General features: G+C 47.1%; 2 non-coding genes across 2 annotated transcripts; both read right to left on the minus strand.

Moving 5' to 3' along the window:
- Nucleotides 1-4,129: 4,129 nt before the first annotated feature.
- On the minus strand, nucleotides 4,130-4,201 carry TRNAG-UCC (transfer RNA glycine (anticodon UCC)). The gene has a single exon. It is a non-coding gene; the product is annotated as a tRNA-Gly (tRNA).
- Nucleotides 4,202-15,335: 11,134 nt separating this feature from the next.
- Nucleotides 15,336-15,407, minus strand: TRNAG-UCC (transfer RNA glycine (anticodon UCC)). Its single transcript has one exon. It is a non-coding gene; the product is annotated as a tRNA-Gly (tRNA).
- Nucleotides 15,408-15,414: the final 7 nt, after the last annotated feature.

The raw sequence follows: 15,414 nt of genomic DNA on the forward strand, positions 1-15,414 counted from the left end.
CCCAGCACGCTTCCGCTGCGCCACTCTGCTTCCTGTTCAAAATGCTGTGGTTATGCAGATCAGGAGCCTTCAGAGGAGTGGCATGGGATCGCTGGAGCTATTCTGGCAGGGCTCTCACCTCATTTGCCTAAGAATGTCACAAGGCATGCTGGGTGCAGAAAATCTTCGCCTTCCCCTCTCACAGTCAGTCATAGGGGAAAGTCAAGGCCCTCTCAGTCACTAGCCATGTCACGTCTTTGTCAAGACAGAAGCACCCCCACCCGCTCCTTCTCTGTGATCCTGCGCTACCATGCTCAGGTTTTGGCCTTACCTGGGAGCCAGAGGTGCACCCGGTGAGGGCTTGCCCCGTATGAGCGTTTGGGAGCGTTCAGGACGTGAGTGGATTTAGGACTGGAAGTTCTGTCCATTCGAAGCAGCCAACCTTCCTGCTGCAGACAGGGGCTGTTCCCTTGGGTTTCTTTCACCTTGCTCTCGGATAAATTTGGTTGTATGCTGCAGTTGCCTGCGATGACTACAAGTGGCGCTGCTTTCAGGTAAGAGCACAAATATGCAGAAAATGTTGGGGACTTTTGCCACATTTATCGGTGGTGGGTCTCGCACATTTTTTCCAGGGGAGAGATATTGACCTGAAACACTTTTTACTGCAGAGATGCTGCAGTTCTAAAGGCTGGTCGGGCAGAAGGGCTTAGCCGTTTCATTGCCTGCCCCCCTGCAGCCCATTTATTACCAGCAGTTGTGAGTGGTGACTGCTGTTTGTAAAATATAAAAATTTCAGGACATAGAAAGTCGCAGACTGGGCTTTTGGGATGCCTGCCTATGTCTTTGTTTATTATTTATCTAATAGCTGAGTAATCTGGTCAAGATATTTCTCTTTTTTTTAACATATTGCGATAGAATTGCTACAGCTTGCTTAATGTATAAATATTAGCACTGCGTTGGCCGGGAATCAAACCCGGGTCAATTGCTTGGAAGGCAGCTATGCTCACCACTATACCACCAACGGTCCATGGCATATGTTTTATTTAAACTCTAGACATCACAACCCTGAGTTCAATGACTATATTGCACCAGTATCAGAGGTATTTTTGGTTTACAGACCAACATGAAAATCAGGAAAAAAGTTCTTGCAACTGCTAAGGAACTGGAGATTGAAACCAATGCAAAAGCTGCGCAGAAAAGGAGAAACGGAAAGCAGCAGTTCAAATCATTGAAATAAGCATATATTGGCAGCAAGGGAAAAACAGCAGGGTAGAGAAAGAAAACAGCTCCACGAAATTCACAGGAGATTGATAATAGCAGGACAAAAAAAGGGAATAATAACGTTCCAAGCAGGCTCAGAAAGAAGTGCGAGGGTCCCATCTTTCTTTAATGGTCATAACTGTGCATCATTTCCTTTGAAGTGTAGGGTTGATTCTCTGACCATCTGTCTCCCTGACTTTGAGCAGAGACCGATAGTTGAGCAGTCTCTTCCCACAAAAAGCTGGCACAAGCCTGCTGTTTTCCGCTCTGGCAGCGTGGAAACAAGAGAGTGGTCCCCACAAGAAAAAAAATCAATCCATGCTAGCAGAGGATGGTTTAGATCCATCGACCTCTGGGTTATGGGCCCAGCACGCTTCCGCTGCGCCACTCTGCTTCCTGTTCAAAATGCTGTGGTTATGCAGATCAGGAGCCTTCAGAGGAGTGGCATGGGATCGCTGGAGCTATTCTGGCAGGGCTCTCACCTCATTTGCCTAAGAATGTCACAAGGCATGCTGGGTGCAGAAAATCTTCGCCTTCCCCTCTCACAGTCAGTCATAGGGGAAAGTCAAGGCCCTCTCAGTCACTAGCCATGTCACGCCTTTGTCAAGACAGAAGCACCCCCACCCGCTCCTTCTCTGTGATCCTGCGCTACCATGCTCAGGTTTTGGCCTTACCTGGGAGCCAGAGGTGCACCCGGTGAGGGCTTGCCCGGTATGAGCGTTCGGGACGTGAGTGGACTTAGGACTGGAAGTTCTGTCCATTCGAAGCAGCCAACCTTCCTGCTGCAGACAGGGGCTGTTCCCTTGGGTTTCTTTCACCTTGCTCTCGGATAAATTTGGTTGTATGCTGCAGTTGCCTGCGATGACCACAAGGTGGCGCTGCTTTCAGGTAAGAGCACAAATATGCAGAAAATGTTGGGGACTTTTGCCACATTTTTCGGTGGTGGGTCTCGCACATTTTTTCCAGGGGAGAGATATTGACCTGAAACACTTTTTACTGCAGAGATGCTGCAGTTCTAAAGGCTGGTCGGGCAGAAGGGCTTAGCAGTTTCATTGCCTGCCCCCCTGCAGCCCATTTATTACCAGCAGTTGTGAGTGGTGACTGCTGTTTGTAAAATATAAAAATTTCAGGACATAGAAAGTCGCAGACGGGGCTTTTGGGATGCCTGCCTATGTCTTTGTTTATTATTTATCTAATAGCTGAGTAATCTGGTCAAGATATTTCTCTTTTTTTTAACATATTGCGATAGAATTGCTACAGCTTGCTTAATGTATAAATATTAGCACTGCGTTGGCCGGGAATCAAACCCGGGTCAACTGCTTGGAAGGCAGCTATGCTCACCACTATACCACCAACGGTCCATGGCATATGTTTTATTTAAACTCTAGACATCACAACCCTGAGTTCAATGACTATATTGCACCAGTATAAGAGGTATTTTTGGTTTACAGACCAACATGAAAATCAGGAAAAAAGTTCTTGCAACTGCTAAGGAACTGGAGATTGAAACCAATGCAAAAGCTGCGCAGAAAAGGAGAAAGGGAAAGCAGCAGTTCAAATCATTGAAATAAGCATATATTGGCAGCAAGGGAAAAACAGCAGGGTAGAGAAGGAAAACAGCTCCACGAAATTCACAGGAGATTGATAATAGCAGGACAAAAAAAGGGAATAATAACGTTCCAAGCAGCCTCAGAAAGAAGTGCGAGGGTCCCATCTTTCGTTAATGGTCATAACTGTGCATCATTTCCTTTGAAGTGTAGGGTTGATTCTCTGACCATCTGTCTCCCTGACTTTGAGCAGAGACCGATAGTTGAGCAGTCTCTTCCCACAAAAAGCTGGCACAAGCCTGCTGTTTTCCACTCTGGCAGCGTGGAAACGAGAGAGGGGTCCTCACAAGAAAAAAAATCAATCCATGCTAGCAGAGGATGGTTTCGATCCATTGACCTCTGGGTTATGGGCCCAGCACGCTTCCGCTGCGCCACTCTGCTTCCTGTTCAAAATGCTGTGGTTATGCAGATCAGGAGCCTTCAGAGGAGTGGCATGGGATCGCTGGAGCTATTCTGGCAGGGCTCTCACCTCATTTGCCTAAGAATGTCACAAGGCATGCTGGGTGCAGAAAATCTTCGCCTTCCCCTCTCACAGTCAGTCATAGGGGAAAGTCAAGGCCCTCTCTGTCACTAGCCATGTCACGTCTTTGTCAAGACAGAAGCACCCCCACCCGCTCCTTCTCTGTGATCCTGCGCTACCATGCTCAGGTTTTGGCCTTACCTGGGAGCCAGAGGTGCACCCGGTGAGGGCTTGCCCGGTATGAGCGTTTGGGAGCGTTCGGGACGTGAGTGGACTTAGGACTGGAAGTTCTATCCATTCAAAGCAGCTAACCTTCCTGCTGCAGACAGGGGCTGTTCCCTTGGGTTTCTTTCACCTTGCTCTCGGATAAATTTGGTTGTATCCTGCAGTTGCCTGCGATGACTACAAGGTGGCGCTGCTTTCAGGTAAGAGCACAAATATGCAGAAAATGTTGGGGACTTTTGCCACATTTATCGGTGGTGGGTCTCGCACATTTTTTCCAGGGGAGAGATATTGACCTGAAACACTTTTTACTGCAGAGATGCTGCAGTTCTAAAGGCTGGTCGGGCAGAAGGGCTTAGCCGTTTCATTGCCTGCCCCCCTGCAGCCCATTTATTACCAGCAGTTGTGAGTGGTGACTGCTGTTTGTAAAATATAAAAATTTCAGGACATAGAAAGTCGCAGACGGGGCTTTTGGGATGCCTGCCTATGTCTTTGTTTATTATTTATCTAATAGCTGAGTAATCTGGTCAAGATATTTCTCTTTATTTTAACATATTGCGTTAGAATAGCTACAGCTTGCTTAATGTATAAATATTAGCACTGCGTTGGCCGGGAATCGAACCCGGGTCAACTGCTTGGAAGGCAGCTATGCTCACCACTATACCACCAACGCTCCGTGGCATATGTTTTTTTTAAACTCTAGACATCACAACCCTGAGTTCAATGACTATATTGCACCAGTATCAGAGGTATTTTTGGTTTACAGACCAACATGAAAATCAGGAAAAAAGTTCTTGCAACTGCTAAGGAACTGGAGATTGAAACCAATGCAAAAGCTGTGCAGAAAAGGAGAAAGGGAAAGCAGCAGTTCAAATCATTGAAATAAGCATATATTGGCAGCAAGGGAAAAACAGCAGGGTAGAGAAAGAAAACAGCTCCACGAAATTCACAGGAGATTGATAATAGCAGGACAAAAAAAGGGAATAATAACGTTCCAAGCAGCCTCAGAAAGAAGTGCGAGGGTCCCATCTTTCGTTAATGGTCATAACTGTGCATCATTTCCTTTGAAGTGTAGGGTTGATTCTCTGACCATCTGTCTCCCTGACTTTGAGCAGAGACCGATAGTTGAGCAGTCTCTTCCCACAAAAAGCTGGCACAAGCCTGCTTTTTTCCGCTCTGGCAGCGTGGAAACGAGAGAGTGGTCCTCACAAGAAAAAAAATCAATCCATGCTAGCAGAGGATGGTTTCGATCCATCGACCTCTGGGTTATGGGCCCAGCACGCTTCTGCTGCGCCACTCTGCTTCCTGCTCAAAATGCTATGGTTATGCAGATCAGGAGCCTTCAGAGGAGTGGCATGGGATCGCTGGAGCTATTCTGGCAGGGCTCTCACCTCATTTGCCTAAGAATGTCACAAGGCATGCTGGGTGCAGAAAATCTTCACCTTCCCCTCTCACACTCAGTCATAGGGGAAAGTCAAGGCCCTCTCAGTCACTAGCCATGTCACGCCTTTGTCAAGACAGAAGCACCCCCACCCGCTCCTTCTCTGTGATCCTGCGCTACCATGCTCAGGTTTTGGCATTACCTGGGAGCCAGAGGTGCACCCGGTGAGGGCTTGCCCGGTATGAGCGTTTGGGAGCGTTCGGGACGTGAGTGGACTTAGGACTGGAAGTTCTGTCCATTCGAAGCAGCCAACCTTTCTGCTGCAGACAGGGGCTGTTCCCTTGGGTTTCTTTCACCTTGCTCTCGGATAAATTTGGTTGTATGCTGCAGTTGCCTGCGATGACTACAAGGTGGCGCTGCTTTCAGGTAAGAGCACAAATATGCAGAAAATGTTGGGGACTTTTGCCACATTTATCAGTGGTGGGTCTCACACATTTTTTCCAGGGGAGAGATATTGACCTGAAACACTTTTTACTGCAGAGATGCTGCAGTTCTAAAGGCTGGTCGGGCAGAAGGGCTTAGCCGTTTCATTGCCTGCCCCCTGCAGCCCATTTATTAGCAGCAGTTGTGAGTGGTGACTGCTGTTTGTAAAATATAAAAATTTCAGGACATAGAAAGTCGCAGACAGGGCTTTTGGGATGCCTGCCTATGTCTTTGTTTATTATTTATCTAATAGCTGAGTAATCTGGTCAAGATATTTCTCTTTTTTTTAACATATTGCGATAGAATAGCTACAGCTTGCTTAATGTATAAATATTAGCACTGCGTTGGCCAGGAATCGAACCCGGGTCAACTGCTTGGAAGGCAGCTATGCTCACCACTATACCACCAACGCTCCGTGGCATATGTTTTTTTTAATCTCTAGACATCACAACCCTGAGTTCAATGACTATATTGCACCAGTATCAGAGGTATTTTTGGTTTACAGACCAACATGAAAATCAGGAAAAAAGTTCTTGCAACTGCTAAGGAACTGGAGATTGAAACCAATGCAAATGCTGCGCAGAAAAGGAGAAAGGGAAAGCAGCAGTTCAAATAATTGAAATAAGCATATATTGGCAGCAAGGGAAAAACAGCAGGGTAGAGAAAGAAAACAGCTCCACAAAATTCACAGGAGATTGATAATAGCAGGACAAAAAAAGGGAATAATAACGTTCCAAGCAGGCTCAGAAAGAAGTGCGAGGGTCCCTTCTTTCTTTAATGGTCATAACTGTGCATCATTTCCTTTGAAGTGTCGGGTTGATTCTCTGACCATCTGTCTCCCTGACTTTGAGCAGAGACCGATAGTTGAGCAGTCTCTTCCCACAAAAAGCTGGCACAAGCCTGCTGTTTTCCACTCTGGCAGCGTGGAAACGAGAGAGGGGTCCTCACAAGAAAAAAAATCAATCCATGCTAGCAGAGGATGGTTTCGATCCATCGACCTCTGGGTTATGGGCCCAGCACGCTTCCGCTGCGCCACTCTGCTTCCTGTTCAAAATGCTGTGGTTATGCAGATCAGGAGCCTTCAGAGGAGTGGCATGGGATCGCTGGAGCTATTCTGGCAGGGCTCTCACCTCATTTGCCTAAGAATGTCACAAGGCATGCTGGGTGCAGAAAATCTTCGCCTTCCCCTCTCACAGTCAGTCATAGGGGAAAGTCAAGGCCCTCTCAGTCACTAGCCATGTCACGTCTTTGTCAAGACAGAAGCACCCCCACCCGCTCCTTCTCTGTGATCCTGCGCTACCATGCTCAGGTTTTGGCCTTACCTGGGAGCCAGAGGTGCACCCGGTGAGGGCTTGCCCCGTATGAGCGTTTGGGAGCGTTCAGGACGTGAGTGGACTTAGGACTGGAAGTTCTGTCCATTCGAAGCAGCCAACCTTCCTGCTGCAGACAGGGGCTGTTCCCTTGGGTTTCTTTCACCTTGCTCTCGGATAAATTTGGTTGTATGCTGCAGTTGCCTGCGATGACTACAAGTGGCGCTGCTTTCAGGTAAGAGCACAAATATGCAGAAAATGTTGGGGACTTTTGCCACATTTATCGGTGGTGGGTCTCGCACATTTTTTCCAGGGGAGAGATATTGACCTGAAACACTTTTTACTGCAGAGATGCTGCAGTTCTAAAGGCTGGTCGGGCAGAAGGGCTTAGCCGTTTCATTGCCTGCCCCCCTGCAGCCCATTTATTACCAGCAGTTGTGAGTGGTGACTGCTGTTTGTAAAATATAAAAATTTCAGGACATAGAAAGTCGCAGACTGGGCTTTTGGGATGCCTGCCTATGTCTTTGTTTATTATTTATCTAATAGCTGAGTAATCTGGTCAAGATATTTCTCTTTTTTTTAACATATTGCGATAGAATTGCTACAGCTTGCTTAATGTATAAATATTAGCACTGCGTTGGCCGGGAATCAAACCCGGGTCAATTGCTTGGAAGGCAGCTATGCTCACCACTATACCACCAACGGTCCATGGCATATGTTTTATTTAAACTCTAGACATCACAACCCTGAGTTCAATGACTATATTGCACCAGTATCAGAGGTATTTTTGGTTTACAGACCAACATGAAAATCAGGAAAAAAGTTCTTGCAACTGCTAAGGAACTGGAGATTGAAACCAATGCAAAAGCTGCGCAGAAAAGGAGAAACGGAAAGCAGCAGTTCAAATCATTGAAATAAGCATATATTGGCAGCAAGGGAAAAACAGCAGGGTAGAGAAAGAAAACAGCTCCACGAAATTCACAGGAGATTGATAATAGCAGGACAAAAAAAGGGAATAATAACGTTCCAAGCAGGCTCAGAAAGAAGTGCGAGGGTCCCATCTTTCTTTAATGGTCATAACTGTGCATCATTTCCTTTGAAGTGTAGGGTTGATTCTCTGACCATCTGTCTCCCTGACTTTGAGCAGAGACCGATAGTTGAGCAGTCTCTTCCCACAAAAAGCTGGCACAAGCCTGCTGTTTTCCGCTCTGGCAGCGTGGAAACAAGAGAGTGGTCCCCACAAGAAAAAAAATCAATCCATGCTAGCAGAGGATGGTTTAGATCCATCGACCTCTGGGTTATGGGCCCAGCACGCTTCCGCTGCGCCACTCTGCTTCCTGTTCAAAATGCTGTGGTTATGCAGATCAGGAGCCTTCAGAGGAGTGGCATGGGATCGCTGGAGCTATTCTGGCAGGGCTCTCACCTCATTTGCCTAAGAATGTCACAAGGCATGCTGGGTGCAGAAAATCTTCGCCTTCCCCTCTCACAGTCAGTCATAGGGGAAAGTCAAGGCCCTCTCAGTCACTAGCCATGTCACGCCTTTGTCAAGACAGAAGCACCCCCACCCGCTCCTTCTCTGTGATCCTGCGCTACCATGCTCAGGTTTTGGCCTTACCTGGGAGCCAGAGGTGCACCCGGTGAGGGCTTGCCCGGTATGAGCGTTCGGGACGTGAGTGGACTTAGGACTGGAAGTTCTGTCCATTCGAAGCAGCCAACCTTCCTGCTGCAGACAGGGGCTGTTCCCTTGGGTTTCTTTCACCTTGCTCTCGGATAAATTTGGTTGTATGCTGCAGTTGCCTGCGATGACCACAAGGTGGCGCTGCTTTCAGGTAAGAGCACAAATATGCAGAAAATGTTGGGGACTTTTGCCACATTTTTCGGTGGTGGGTCTCGCACATTTTTTCCAGGGGAGAGATATTGACCTGAAACACTTTTTACTGCAGAGATGCTGCAGTTCTAAAGGCTGGTCGGGCAGAAGGGCTTAGCAGTTTCATTGCCTGCCCCCCTGCAGCCCATTTATTACCAGCAGTTGTGAGTGGTGACTGCTGTTTGTAAAATATAAAAATTTCAGGACATAGAAAGTCGCAGACGGGGCTTTTGGGATGCCTGCCTATGTCTTTGTTTATTATTTATCTAATAGCTGAGTAATCTGGTCAAGATATTTCTCTTTTTTTTAACATATTGCGATAGAATTGCTACAGCTTGCTTAATGTATAAATATTAGCACTGCGTTGGCCGGGAATCAAACCCGGGTCAACTGCTTGGAAGGCAGCTATGCTCACCACTATACCACCAACGGTCCATGGCATATGTTTTATTTAAACTCTAGACATCACAACCCTGAGTTCAATGACTATATTGCACCAGTATCAGAGGTATTTTTGGTTTACAGACCAACATGAAAATCAGGAAAAAAGTTCTTGCAACTGCTAAGGAACTGGAGATTGAAACCAATGCAAAAGCTGCGCAGAAAAGGAGAAAGGGAAAGCAGCAGTTCAAATCATTGAAATAAGCATATATTGGCAGCAAGGGAAAAACAGCAGGGTAGAGAAGGAAAACAGCTCCACGAAATTCACAGGAGATTGATAATAGCAGGACAAAAAAAGGGAATAATAACGTTCCAAGCAGCCTCAGAAAGAAGTGCGAGGGTCCCATCTTTCGTTAATGGTCATAACTGTGCATCATTTCCTTTGAAGTGTAGGGTTGATTCTCTGACCATCTGTCTCCCTGACTTTGAGCAGAGACCGATAGTTGAGCAGTCTCTTCCCACAAAAAGCTGGCACAAGCCTGCTGTTTTCCACTCTGGCAGCGTGGAAACGAGAGAGGGGTCCTCACAAGAAAAAAAATCAATCCATGCTAGCAGAGGATGGTTTCGATCCATTGACCTCTGGGTTATGGGCCCAGCACGCTTCCGCTGCGCCACTCTGCTTCCTGTTCAAAATGCTGTGGTTATGCAGATCAGGAGCCTTCAGAGGAGTGGCATGGGATCGCTGGAGCTATTCTGGCAGGGCTCTCACCTCATTTGCCTAAGAATGTCACAAGGCATGCTGGGTGCAGAAAATCTTCGCCTTCCCCTCTCACAGTCAGTCATAGGGGAAAGTCAAGGCCCTCTCAGTCACTAGCCATGTCACGTCTTTGTCAAGACAGAAGCACCCCCACCCGCTCCTTCTCTGTGATCCTGCGCTACCATGCTCAGGTTTTGGCCTTACCTGGGAGCCAGAGGTGCACCCGGTGAGGGCTTGCCCGGTATGAGCGTTTGGGAGCGTTCGGGACGTGAATGGACTTAGGACTGGAAGTTCTGTCCATTCAAAGCAGCCAACCTTCCTGCTGCAGACAGGGGCTGTTCCCTTGGGTTTCTTTCACCTTGCTCTCGGATAAATTTGGTTGTATGCTGCAGTTGCCTGCGATGACTACAAGTGGCGCTGCTTTCAGGTAAGAGCACAAATATGCAGAAAATGTTGGGGACTTTTGCCACATTTATCGGTGGTGGGTCTCGCACATTTTTTCCAGGGGAGAGATATTGACCTGAAACACGTTTTACTGCAGAGATGCTGCAGTTCTAAAGGCTGGTCGGGCAGAAGGGCTTAGCCGTTTCATTGCCTGCCCCCCTGCAGCCCATTTATTACCAGCAGTTGTGAGTGGTGACTGCTGTTTGTAAAATATAAAAATTTCAGGACATAGAAAGTCGCAGACAGGGCTTTTGGGATGCCTGCCTATGTCTTTGTTTATTATTTATCTAATAGCTGAGTAATCTGGTCAAGATATTTCTCTTTTTTTTAACATATTGCGATAGAATTGCTACAGCTTGCTTAATGTATAAATATTAGCACTGCGTTGGCCGGGAATCAAACCCGGGTCAACTGCTTGGAAGGCAGCTATGCTCACCACTATACCACCAACGGTCCATGGCATATGTTTTATTTAAACTCTAGACATCACAACCCTGAGTTCAATGACTATATTGCACCAGTATCAGAGGTATTTTTGGTTTACAGACCAACATGAAAATCAGGAAAAAAGTTCTTGCAACTGCTAAGGAACTGGAGTTTGAAACCAATGCAAAAGCTGCGCAGAAAAGGAGAAACGGAAAGCAGCAGTTCAAATCATTGAAATAAGCATATATTGGCAGCAAGGGAAAAACAGCAGGGTAGAGAAAGAAAACAGCTCCACGAAATTCACAGGAGATTGATAATAGCAGGACAAAAAAAGGGAATAATAACGTTCCAAGCAGGCTCAGAAAGAAGTGCGAGGGTCCCATCTTTCTTTAATGGTCATAACTGTGCATCATTTCCTTTGAAGTGTAGGGTTGATTCTCTGACCATCTGTCTCCCTGACTTTGAGCAGAGACCGATAGTTGAGCAGTCTCTTCCCACAAAAAGCTGGCACAAGCCTGCTGTTTTCCGCTCTGGCAGCGTGGAAACAAGAGAGTGGTCCCCACAAGAAAAAAAATCAATCCATGCTAGCAGAGGATGGTTTAGATCCATCGACCTCTGGGTTATGGGCCCAGCACGCTTCCGCTGCGCCACTCTGCTTCCTGTTCAAAATGCTGTGGTTATGCAGATCAGGAGCCTTCAGAGGAGTGGCATGGGATCGCTGGAGCTATTCTGGCAGGGCTCTCACCTCATTTGCCTAAGAATGTCACAAGGCATGCTGGGTGCAGAAAATCTTCGCCTTCCCCTCTCACAGTCAGTCATAGGGGAAAGTCAAGGCCCTCTCAGTCACTAGCCATGTCACGCCTTTGTCAAGACAGAAGCACCCCCACCCGCTCCTTCTCTGTGATCCTGCGCTACCATGCTCAGGTTTTGGCCTTACCTGGGAGCCAGAGGTGCACCCGGTGAGGGCTTGCCAAGTATGAGCGTTCGGGACGTGAGTGGACTTAGGACTGGAAGTTCTGTCCATTCGAAGCAGCCAACCTTCCTGCTGCAGACAGGGGCTGTTCCCTTGGGTTTCTTTCACCTTGCTCTCGGATAAATTTGGTTGTATGCTGCAGTTGCCTGCGATGACCACAAGGTGGCGCTGCTTTCAGGTAAGAGCACAAATATGCAGAAAATGTTGGGGACTTTTGCCACATTTTTCGGTGGTGGGTCTCGCACATTTTTTCCAGGGGAGAGATATTGACCTGAAACACTTTTTACTGCAGAGATGCTGCAGTTCTAAAGGCTGGTCGGGCAGAAGGGCTTAGCAGTTTCATTGCCTGCCCCCCTGCAGCCCATTTATTACCAGCAGTTGTGAGTGGTGACTGCTGTTTGTAAAATATAAAAATTTCAGGACATAGAAAGTCGCAGACGGGGCTTTTGGGATGCCTGCCTATGTCTTTGTTTATTATTTATCTAATAGCTGAGTAATCTGGTCAAGATATTTCTCTTTTTTTTAACATATTGCGATAGAATTGCTACAGCTTGCTTAATGTATAAATATTAGCACTGCGTTGGCCGGGAATCAAACCCGGGTCAACTGCTTGGAAGGCAGCTATGCTCACCACTATACCACCAACGGTCCATGGCATATGTTTTATTTAAACTCTAGACATCACAACCCTGAGTTCAATGACTATATTGCACCAGTATCAGAGGTATTTTTGGTTTACAGACCAACATGAAAATCAGGAAAAAAGTTCTTGCAACTGCTAAGGAACTGGAGATTGAAACCAATGCAAAAGCTGCGCAGAAAAGGAGAAAGGGAAAGCAGCAGTTCAAATCATTGAAATAAGCATATATTGGCAGCAAGGGAAAAACAGCAGGGTAGAGAAGGAAAACAGCTCCACGAAATTCACAGGAGATTGATAATAGCAGGACAAAAAAAGGGAATAATAACGTTCCAAGCAGCCTCAGAAAGAAGTGCGAGGGTCCCATCTTTCGTTAATGGTCATAACTGTGCATCATTTCCTTTGAAGTGTAGGGTTGATTCTCTGACCATCTGTCTCCCTGACTTTGAGCAGAGACCGATAGTTGAGCAGTCTCTTCCCACAAAAAGCTGGCACAAGCCTGCTTTTTTTCCGCTCTGGCAGCGTGGAAACGAGAGAGTGGTCCTCACAAGAAAAAAAATCAATCCATGCTAGCAGAGGATGGTTTCGATCCATCGACCTCTGGGTTATGGGCCCAGCACGCTTCCGCTGCGCCACTCTGCTTCCTGCTCAAAATCCTATGGTTATGCAGATCAGTAGCCTTCAGAGGAGTGGCATGGGATCGCTGGAGCTATTCTGGCAGGGCTCTCACCTCATTTGCCTAAGAATGTCACAAGGCATGCTGGGTGCAGAAAATCTTCACCTTCCCCTCTCACAGTCAGTCATAGGGGAAAGTCAAGGCCCTCTCAGTCACTAGCCATGTCACGCCTTTGTCAAGACAGAAGCACCCCCACCCGCTCCTTCTCTGTGATCCTGCGCTACCATGCTCAGGTTTTGGCCTTACCTGGGAGCCAGAGGTGCACGCAGTGAGGGCTTGCCCGGTATGAGCGTTTGGGAGCGTTCGGGACGTGAGTGGACTTAGGACTGGAAGTTCTGTCCATTCGAAGCAGCCAACCTTCCTGCTGCAGACAGGGGCTGTTCCCTTGGGTTTCTTTCACCTTGCTCTCGGATAAATTTGGTTGTATGCTGCAGTTGCCTGCGATGACTACAAGGTGGCGCTGCTTTCAGGTAAGAGCACAAATATGCAGAAAATGTTGGGGACTTTTGCCACATTTATCGGTGGTGGGTCTCGCACATTTTTTCCAGGGGAGAGATATTGACCTGAAACACTTTTTACTGCAGAGATGCTGCAGTTCTAAAGGCTGGTCGGGCAGAAGGGCTTAGCCATTTCATTGCCTGCCCCCCTGCAGCCCATTTATTACCAGCAGTTGTGAGTGGTGACTGCTGTTTGTAAAATATAAAAATTTCAGGACATAGAAAGTCGCAGACGGGGCTTTTGGGATGCCTGCCTATGTCTTTGTTTATTATTTATCTAATAGCTGAGTAATCTGGTCAAGATATTTCTCTTTTTTTTAACATATTGCGTTAGAATAGCTACAGCTTGCTTAATGTATAAATATTAGCACTGCGTTGGCCGGGAATCGAACCCGGGTCAATTGCTTGGAAGGCAGCTATGCTCACCACTATACCACCAACGCTCCATGGCATATGTTTTTTTTAAACTCTAGACATCACAACCCTGAGGTCAATGACTATATTGCACCAGTATCAGAGGTATTTTTGGTTTACAGACCAACATGAAAATCAGGAAAAAAGTTCTTGCAACTGCTAAGGAACTGGAGATTGAAACCAATGCAAAAGCTGCGCAGAAAAGGAGAAAGGGAAAGCAGCAGTTCAAATCATTGAAATAAGCATATATTGGCAGCAAGGGAAAAACAGCAGGGTAGAGAAAGAAAACAGCTCCACGAAATTCACAGGAGATTGATAATAGCAGGACAAAAAAAGGGAATAATAACGTTCCAAGCAGCCTCAGAAAGAAGTGCGAGGGTCCCATCTTTCGTTAATGGTCATAACTGTGCATCATTTCCTTTGAAGTGTAGGGTTGATTCTCTGACCATCTGTCTCCCTGACTTTGAGCAGAGACCGATAGTTGAGCAGTCTCTTCCCACAAAAAGCTGGCACAAGCCTGCTGTTTTCCACTCTGGCAGCGTGGAAACGAGAGAGTGGTCCTCACAAGAAAAAAAATCAATCCATGCTAGCAGAGGATGGTTTCGATCCATCGACCTCTGGGTTATGGGCCCAGCACGCTTCCGCTGCGCCACTCTGCTTCCTGTTCAAAATGCTGTGGTTATGCAGATCAGGAGCCTTCAGAGGAGTGGCATGGGATCGCTGGAGCTATTCTGGCAGGGCTCTCACCTCATTTGCCTAAGAATGTCACAAGGCATGCTGGGTGCAGAAAATCTTCACCTTCCCCTCTCACAGTCAGTCATAGGGGAAAGTCAAGGCCCTCTCAGTCACTAGCCATGTCACGCCTTTGTCAAGACAGAAGCACCCCCACCCGCTCCTTCTCTGTGATCCTGCGCTACCATGCTCAGGTTTTGGCCTTACCTGGGAGCCAGAGGTGCACCCGGTGTGGGCTTGCCCGGTATGAGCGTTTGGGAGCGTTTGGTACGTGAGTGGACTTAGGACTGGAAGTTCTGTCCATTCGAAGCAGCCAACCTTCCTGCTGCAGACAGGGGCTGTTCCCTTGGGTTTCTTTCACCTTGCTCTCGGATAAATTTGGTTGTATGCTGCAGTTGCCTGCGATGACTACAAGGTGGCGCTGCTTTCAGGTAAGAGCACAAATATGCAGAAAATGTTGGGGACTTTTGCCACATTTATCGGTGGTGGGTCTCGCACATTTTTTCCAGGGGAGAGATATTGACCTGAAACACTTTTTACTGCAGAGATGCTGCAGTTCTAAAGGCTGGTCGGGCAGAAGGGCTTAGCCGTTTCATTGCCTGCCCCCCTGCAGCCCATTTATTACCAGCAGTTGTGAGTGGTGACTGCTGTTTGTAAAATATAAAAATTTCAGGACATAGAAAGTCGCAGACGAGGCTTTTGGGATGCCTGCCTATGTCTTTGTTTATTATTTATCTAATAGCTGAGTAATCTGGTCAAGATATTTCTCTTTTTTTTAACATATTGCGTTAGAATAGCTACAGCTTGCTTAATGTATATATATTAGCACTGCGTTGGCCAGGAATCGAACCCGGGCCAACTGCTTGGAAGGCAGCTATGCTCACCACTATACCACCAACGCTCTGTGG

This window comes from Pleurodeles waltl, unplaced genomic scaffold, assembly GCF_031143425.1.
Source record: "Pleurodeles waltl isolate 20211129_DDA unplaced genomic scaffold, aPleWal1.hap1.20221129 scaffold_69, whole genome shotgun sequence".
NCBI classification, from domain to species: Eukaryota; Metazoa; Chordata; class Amphibia; order Caudata; family Salamandridae; genus Pleurodeles; species Pleurodeles waltl.